At 39.5% G+C, this 9,310-nt stretch overlaps 1 long non-coding RNA gene across 1 annotated transcript; it reads left to right on the top strand.

Annotated features, from left to right (window-relative positions):
- Positions 1 to 1,250: 1,250 nt before the first annotated feature.
- LOC149948770 (uncharacterized) lies at positions 1,251 to 6,216 on the top strand. The gene is made up of 3 exons (XR_016480678.1): positions 1,251 to 1,363; positions 1,443 to 1,587; positions 5,961 to 6,216. It is a non-coding gene; the product is annotated as an uncharacterized LOC149948770 (long non-coding RNA).
- The last annotated feature ends 3,094 nt before the right edge of the window (positions 6,217 to 9,310 follow it).

Raw genomic sequence — 9,310 nt, 5'->3', positions numbered from 1 at the left:
GGAGTAAAACTGTTTTTATTCGAAGAACAAGAAGATGATGAAATATTTTTTAAAGTTCCTTAAGAAATGTGATAAATATCAATGAGAGAGGTGGGGCAGAAAAGGGTGGTCATGACCAGTTAATTTATTTTTTAAGTAGGGGGTATAGTGGTCACATTGACCAGTACTTTTAAAAAGCTTATTTCCAACACTGTTCTTTTTATGTCTGCTTGCGGGGAAAAAAATAATAGACCCTTCAATAAAACATCTTCAAGGAAATTGAAATATTAAATATTTCCGAGAGCCAGGACCTGCATGTTGCTGTTTCTATAGTGCTTGTTGAAATAATGGAAACTTTTCACCTGTACGGTAAGCAACAAGTGTTTCCTTTTATCCGGGTAGCTTTTTTGACGTATTAAGGCTTAGCAAAAACACGGCATTCTATTTACATATTTCAAATAATAAAAATTGGACTTTCTATAAAATATCAAAAGACACTTAAAGGGGCTCCAAAGTTCGGTGGCAAAATGTGTGTAAAGTCAGTAAAGTGCGAAATTTACGGTCGACTCTGCCCCCGTGAGGGTTGGGGGGAATGAAAAGCATGCTCAATTTTCTTTTTTTTTTGCCACAGAACTTTGGAGCCCCTTTAAAACTGTTGAGAAAGTGCGCGAAATCACGCAAACACCAATATTTTGAAAAGCGCGCCTTTTAAAAAATAAACTCTCGCCCAATTGGGCTGAAATTTGGGCATTGAGTTGGTAATAAATAGAGGTAAAATTTAAATCTGGTAATCGTGGGACAAAAATTTTGCTTCAAATCTGAAACGTTATCACTCGACGATGTTGCCATCTATCTCTAGCTGTGGGAATCATTAAAGCCTGAAAGCAAAATCCACTTTTATCATTCTGATTTGTGGATTTTACTTTCAGGCGACGTTGTTTCGCGCGAAATTGACGCAAAATTTTAAACGGAGAATTAGGCTTAGCAAACTAAACGCGTCTCGAAGTTAAAGGCCCAAACACACATACGGTTCGCAAGCGATTTCGCCTGCAAATTTTCGCGCACGCGCCCATGCGCCATGTCTTTGATTCTATTTAAGTCACGCGACGCGACGCGATTTGCCAGCGAAATTTCGCGCGCGAAGGCTATGTGTGCATTTATTAGACAAAAGTAAATTAATGTAAAAAGATTATTTTTAATAGGCTATTGTAATTGTTTAATAAGCTATTGTAATTGTTTAATAAGCAATTTTAATTGTTTAATAAGCTATTTTAATTGTTTAATAAGCTATTGTAATTGTTTAATAAGCTATTGTAATGGGTTGAAACGTTTAAATTAAAATGTTGTGTTAATACCGGTAGAAACAAAAATGTTCAATGCCTAAGTAAGTGTATAATAAGATATAACGAATAGAAGGGATTTATCTAAAGCAATGATTTAATATTTATATTCCCAATTAAAAGACCGACTTTAGTAAAGAAATGGCTTGAGGCTATAAGGCAACTTGATGCGACACCAGTCCTGGTCCACAACAGGAAGACGCGATTTGCGGGGTCCATTTTGATGAGTCTGCTTATCGTGATAACGCGGAAATAAGAGTACTCTCAGGTAAAATGCAGTGCCAACTTTGCAATTTTATTTATTTAATGAATAATGTTAAGACGTTCCCTGCTTTGGTATAAACATACCAAAAAGATACAACATAATAATACATTCATAAATGAGATCAAACTGAAAGAAAAATAATGTTGATGAAAATTGCAAAAAAAAAGTAGATTTTGAAAAATAGTAAAGCACGGGGCAAAGGAATCCACAAATACAATTAAAATATAAAACAAATTACAAAACCTGGGGAAAATTAAAATAAAATTAAATGGAAAATTTCTAAATTAAGCTCATATTCAAGGATATACTTTGGTTATTGGTAATGTTGCTTGAGCTGGTGCCTTACCTTAAAAATTAAGTTGCTGGTTGGAAGGTGCCTTAACCATGATCATATTTGACCATGATGAAACACTTCTCTCAGATTTGAATGATCACATGTTTGACCAAGAGGTGGGTTTGAACTATATCATTTAAATTTCCCCGTCCCTAAAGTAATTAACTTTTACACCGACTTAACCAGTCGCGGCTTAAGAAGGCTGGGTCCCCGGCGCGGAGGCAGTGTTTTGTGACACCCCCCAGGACCGTGCAGAAGTTTTCACGTCCGTCTTCTTCAAGTTTAATCGTTCTGATTTGCACCCCCCCCCCCCTCGAGCTTCTCCGATGGCACCCCTGGCTACCCTGGTATCCGGGGCGGACCACCCCCTCGCCCCCCACCCCCTTACGCCGCCACTGGACTTAACTCAGCATGTATGAAAGAGGAGATGGGCAGAATTTGCACCGCCATCTATCCTTCCTTTGTTTACATCAAAAGACAGTTGATTTTCTAAACGGCATAATGTATTTCATTTAACCGCGCGTCGATGGCGCCACGTAATCTGCCCATCTCATGGCGAAAAGGGGGTCGGCACTCGCGGTCAACTTCGCCAGATACAATAGTGCCTCTATTTCTTTTCTATCTCTATGAAGCAGACGATTTTGCAAAAATTTAGTTTTTGGAAAAGATAGAAGGAGCCACCGCCGAATGATAAAGTTTACAGTCAGTGTAGAATTTGTCCCGCGAAACTCTGATTTCTGAAGCCGTAATTGTATCTCTAGTTATATATTCCCAACTCAATGAACAGTTCTTTCTATAAATTTTTTATGCTTGCCCAACTTGTTAGAGATGGCTCCCGACCATTGAGTTGGGAATAAATAGAGGTACAACTAAATCTGGCTGGCGCGGGGCCAATTTCGTTCAAGAAAGAGACTTTATCAACTTTATCGTTCTACCGTGGCGGCATATGTCTCTAGTGATGGCAACTATATTGCAATTGAATTTTTTCGCGAATCTGATGCGAAATTCAAATGTATGATTACTCGTAACAAACAAACCTTTGAAGTTGTTTAAAAATAATTTTATTCTGTCAACACGATCCTTTTTAACTCAAGTAACGGTGAGTTAGCTAATAATTATTTATTTTTAGCCATATAACTTTACAAAATATAGATGGCGCTACCACCTAATTATAAAGATGAATTTCGTACAGTCTTATCAGAACAGGTCCCGCGTAACCATGGCAACCGAAATCGTAATTGTAATTCTAGCAGTATTATTCCCAATTCAATGGTCCCGACACGTCACTAAAACTTCATTTACTGGGGGAGTGAGGGATATTTTTATAAAATATGGCCAATTTTAAATTGGGCTCCTTTGAAAAACTGTTGGGTGGTAGAGGTAAAATTGGGAAAGGCTCATTTCCCCAACCACAAATGCTCCATTTCACCAACTGCTCATTTCCCCAACTGTTGATATCTCCAACCGTTCATTTCGCCAACTACTCGTTTCACCAACTAGTTTTTTTTACGGAGTTGATGAAATGAAGAGTTGGGGAAATGACCTATTCATTTCCCCAACTGTTCATTTCACCCACCGTTCGTTTCTCCAAATACTAGGTAGGGTTGGTGAAATCATGGAGGAATAGTAGAGGAGGGGAAAGGAAAGAAGGCGCTAAATCCGACAGCGTAGTGCCAGTTCGAGGCGGGGGGAAAAGGGGGGAAAGTCGAGGTAGACTTTTCAAAGAATTCAAAACCTAACCGATAGATCGCGCCATGATCGCGCTGCCTTTGTTGGAATGTATAAAACCGTTTTAAGTCTTTTTTCATTTAGTTTTTCACAATGTGCTTCTCTTCACTTCTCATAGGTTGGCACCATAGAAATCTCATAGGTAACTAGAATGCTGCCGCCTACGGCCGAGCTTGACGCCAGTTCGCCTTGAACCTTCAGCCAATGAGAGGCCGTAGAGTGGTTCCGCCAAGGAGGATAATAATCCTCCTTGGATCCGCTACTATAGCGGGAGATAGTTGACGTCATTCTCTCTGGTGACATTAAATTCTTGGCAGAACCACTCTTTGAGCTTTGATTGGCTGAGATCTGGCTATCGTCTGCTACGGCGTTTGGCCCATTTGCCAGTTACACGGCAGCATTCTAGTTACCTATGAGATTTCTATGGTTGACACAGAAACGTCAACGAATGAGATGGCCACTGTAGCGCGAGAGATCAAAGTTGGCCGTGGCTATAGTAAAATGATATTTCAACTATAAGGTGGAATATCCCTTTATTTTCCCCACTGAAATATTAGATATGTAAAATCAAAGATAATTTAAACAATTAAACTCGTACCCTAGATTCGAAATCACTCTCTCGCGCGTTGCCGATAGCATTTACCCACTTCCCGCTGGAACTCAGAAAAAATTCGCTCCATGGTTTGCCCCTTACCGCAAGTCCGCAACCATGGAGGAATAGTAGAGGAGGGCCTCAGGAGGGGAAAGGAAAGAAGGCGCTAAATCCGACAGCGTAGTGCCAGTTCGAGGCGGGAAAAAAAAGGGGGGAAAGTCGGGTGGGGTTCATTTCCCCAACTTCTCATATCTCCGGGTGGGGTTCATTTCCCCAACTTCTCATATCTCCAACCGTCCATTTCACCAATTTTTCATTTCCCCAACTACTCATTTCCCCAACTAAGCATTTCCCCAACCGGTCATTTCCCCAACCGAGCATTTCCCCAACCAATTTTTTTACGGAGTTGGCGTAATGAGCAGTTGGGGAAATGAGTCGCCCATTTCCCCAACTCGCAAACCCAAAGCATTTCCCCAACCGAGCATTTCGCCAACCAACTTTTTCAAGAAGTTGGCGTAATGAGCAGTTGGGGAAATGAGTCGCCCATTCCCCCAACTCGCAAGAGCCTTTGCATTTCCCCAACCGAGCATTTCACCAACCAATTTTTTTACGAAGTTGGCGTAATGAACAGTTGGGGAAATGAGTCGCCCATTTCCCCAACTCGCAAACCCTATGCATTTCCCCAACCGAGCATTTCGCCAACCAATTTTTTTTACGAAGTTGGCGTAATGAACAGTTGGGGAAATGAGTTGCCCATTCCCCCAACTCGCAAACCCTATGCATTTCTCCAACCGAGCATTTCACCAAACTAATTTTTTTACGAAGTTGGCGTAATGAACAGTTGGGGAAATGGGTCGCCCATTTCCCCAACTCCCCAGTTCTCAATTCTAGTAGGAAGTGGCAGAGGTAAAACGACTACAGGGTTAATCGATAACAGTGTGAGAAATAAGGCACTATCACAGGCCAATCGCAAGTTTAAAAATTAGCGGGACCAGTTTAAAAATTAAATGCTCGGGGTGTTAGTGGCCCTAGGGACCACTTAAATAATTCAAAGTTTTTCCCTTCAAGATTTTAGTTCGTTAAAATATGAAGGCCTGATTTTGAAGGTTAAAAATGGTAAATGGCCAGTGGCCAGTTTTTTAATTAAACTATCTAGGCTCTACTGGCCACAGGTCCAGTTTTAAAAAAAATCCTTATTTCTCACCCTGATCGATAACGTATCATTTTCGTACGGTGTTTTCGAAAACATCTTATAGTAATAATAATAATAATAAATGAGCTTTCTTGGATATTCCTACTAACGAGGAGACTACCCGAGGTGATTATCACCGATTTTGTTGAAACTAGGTGGCTACCATAGACATAAATAAAGACATGTAGACACGTGCGACACACTCAACTGCACGTGCAGTGGAGATTTACCCATTAGGTGCGCGCCTAAGGCCCCCGCATTTTTAGGGGCCTCATTTCGAGCCATTGAAATGAGCTGAATTTTCTTCTTTTTCAAAATCAGGCCTCGCAAGCTGATTTTGAACGGAGCCTCGCAAACTCTAAGGCCGGCACTAACTATTTAGGTTGAAACTGAAAAGTCTAATTAAATTGGGCTAAATTACCTAAAGCGATATTTTAACTGTTTTCTACTAGCGAGCATATTATTTTTGTTTTTCGATACCTTTTTTTTGGTTTTAATGAGAAGATTTATTTTTACTATATCTCCTTTAGGTCGTTCAGCCTTCGTCAATTTGCGGTGCTTCCCCTACACACCATGTCCCCTGCCTTCAATATCCGTTCTTTATGGGTTTTCAAGGCAGGGATGGCCCAACGCTATCGCCTCGGAAAAACCCCCAGAAGGGCACTCTCGCGTTTTACATTGTTGTATTGTTAAAAAGGACCATTTTTAGAAAGAGGAAATTTTCCAACGCTTATTGGCAATATTTGACATTTTAAACACGATAGCCTACAAGATTTTACAAAAATGAATACACTTCAACATATTAAAATTAACAATTACATACAAAACTACAATAATTATAAAAATACACAATATATTTAACAGTATGCCACTGGATAAAATTATTTAATGAAGGTCTGTTTCACAGCGATTGCGTCATTTTGGTGTTATTACGTCATCAGGAAACGGAAATTGTGCCGTCGTGTAATTATTATTTATTAATTCCGGGTAAGCGCTATAAAATTTTACAATCCGTTTTGTACTAGTCAACTGTGTCCAATCTGTAAAAAAGTTTAATTAAATTTAATTAATTGCAATAAATATATAGTACCAGAAGCCTATAGGCCTACAATAATTATAAATTAAAAAAAAATTAAATGTAAGAAGTGTAGGGATTAAAATAAATATGGATGCCTTTGGTGACCAAATGCAGTGGCGTAACGACAAGCTTTGCGGCCCTTTTCCACCCCTCCCCGGGCAGGATATCCAAGGGACACTTTATTAAAAAAACATTTTTATATAGGGATTGTGTAAGTCATATGTGACTAAGGCATATGAATCCAAATCTGTTTTCAAAATTAAAATCGGACGAGTGGTTAAATTTAAAATCACCGGCAAAATATGACTGCCGTTAGATTTTCAATCCTAGAATACGTGCCCACGCTAAGTTGACGTGTCGCGAAATCCCCGCTCAAAGCAGCGTTAAAAAGCATCCTATACAATTCAGCAAGTTTTTAGGGCGGAGGAAAATTTTGTCCGGGGTCCCGCGAGGCAGCTTCCTTCTTAGGCCCTTTGATGTTCAATCTTTATGTTAGTAATAATTATATGTCTAGTAAAAACCTAAAGTTTTTTCTATATTCAGACTTGGATATAGATGAGTTAATTACTAACATGGAAAATGAGTTCAATTCTCTTAGGCGAATACTAGAGGCCAAAATATGTTAGTAAATTTTACAAAAACTGTCTTATATGTTATTTGCTCCTAAAGAGTCCTAATCGTTTTGAAACGTTGATTGACTCTATTTCCAATTTAGACAATACGGGTACAAAAAGAGATTATAAGCATCTCGGAATTATAGCGGAAACCACATAATAGACAGTTTCAGCAAACATATTTCTAGGCGTTTACGCGAACGTCTAAAAATGGGTTAGCTGAAACTGTCTATTAATTATATAATTTAAAAAATCAATAAGAGATTATGACTTCGTGCCTACTTAGGTTGGTCAACGTTAGAACAAAGATTTATTTAAATAACTTTAATTTTTATGTTTAGTGTTTATAACTTGAAGGCTCCAATGCATATATTCGTTGGCGTAAATAGCGCCCCCGCACAAGGGGGTCTAGGCCCGACAAGAGAGGGGGAAGCCGGTCCAAATTACCGGGGCCCGTACAGTCTTAGGGGGCCCGGGTTTAAACTTTTTGACTATGCTTCTTGCGTGAAACATCGATATTTTAAGAAATACGCTCTCTTTTGGGGCTCGGAGGTAAGATGTTACCGGGGCCCGGAACCGCTCTCGACGGCCCTGAGGGGGTCTAATGTCCGAATATAGAGGTTATTGGCTAGAACCGAGTGACGTCACTGCAACTTTGGGAAGGCTAGCTTTTATGGAACGGACTGACGTCACATACTAGAGTAGAAGGCTGGGAACAGACCCAGAATCAACGACGCGTAAACCAAAACTACCCAAACGAGACAACCTGTCCGCAGTTCTGTTTCTAAAATTTTTTACTTACCTTGCCCCCGCAGACCCCGTGGTGCCGGGGGGGGTGAGACCTAGGGGGCCCCAAAAGGTTATGAATAATGAAAATGAAACGGCCATTTATATTTACAGCACCAAACATTTTTAAAAGTATTACGATTTAATTTCGTCACGATAACAAAGTTATAAAGTTATGTCTTATCACGACATCATTTCGTGCAGAACTCTCTTAGACGAGGAAGGCTGTCTTGGTTTTCTTGTACTGGTGGCTCTGCGAGAATGCAGTTGAACACCGGTAAAATGAGAATCTCTGGTAGAAACGCCAAAGTCTTATGCAACCGATCCATTCGCCAGACTTATTTTTCACGTAGAAATCAATAGAAAGCAAGTTATTTACCGATTTCAGTATCCCTTTAAAGCCGGAGAACTCACGAGATAAAATCTCGTGCTTCGCTATCCTAATTCGACGAAAACTTATAGTCCCGATTATTATATGATATCTTACCTGGTTTTCTCTTTTTGAACCATATAAATACCTGAAATTAGGTATCACAACAAATTGGGGTTTTGAAATCCACTTTCTGATAAGCCTTTTTTTTTGCGCGGGAAGATCACCTATTAGTTACCATGGTCTTTTCAATGCAAATCACGAGCCAATAAATTTAAAATGTGTTAATATATGTTTTACACTCGACGTCATTTAAACGCCGCCTTTTTCTCGACACGCTTTCGTAACACCATGCCAATGGTACCTTAGACATTCCAAGTATATACCTATATAGTTTCCTGATCATACCCATACAAATTCTACACTGTATATTGTCTACTCTTAGTTTTCACATCCTAATGGACTTTAAACGCTTAAAACAGTGATTGGTCGGCAACATCATTTTCACTATTTTTCATTTTCGTGGAATTATTCTCTATGATTCTACTTTATAAGATTTCTATGGAATTAACCCTGTAGTGATCGTTTTTCTCGTTTTATACATACTGTGTTGTCAAAAACATTTTCGGTTGCCATGGCAAAACTAATGCCCATTGCAACTTTTCCCTTTGAAATTGCATGTTACCATAAGGTCTACGTAGCCACACAGTTTCAACAAAATCGGTGATAATCACCTCGGGTAGTCTCCTCGTTAGTAGGAATATCCAAGAAGGCTCAATTATTATTATTATTATTACCAAAAGTAGCTACTTTTGTTATTACTATAAGATGTTTTCGAAAACACCGTGCGAAAATGATACGTTATCGATTAACCCTGTAGTCGTTTTACCTCTGCCACTTCCTACTAGAATTGAGAACTGGGGAGTTGGGGAAATGGGTCGCCCATTTCCCCAACTGTTCATTACGCCAACTTCGTAAAAAAATTAGTTGGTGAAATGCTCGGTTGGGGAAATGCATAGGGTTTGCGAGTTG

The sequence above is a fragment of the Leiobunum rupestre genome, chromosome 4, assembly GCF_980474605.1.
Source record: "Leiobunum rupestre chromosome 4, qqLeiRupe1.1.hap1, whole genome shotgun sequence".
Taxonomy (NCBI): domain Eukaryota; kingdom Metazoa; phylum Arthropoda; class Arachnida; order Opiliones; family Sclerosomatidae; genus Leiobunum; species Leiobunum rupestre.
The sequence above is the reverse complement of the archived record's forward strand: the minus strand, read 5'-3'. Positions and strand labels throughout refer to the sequence as shown.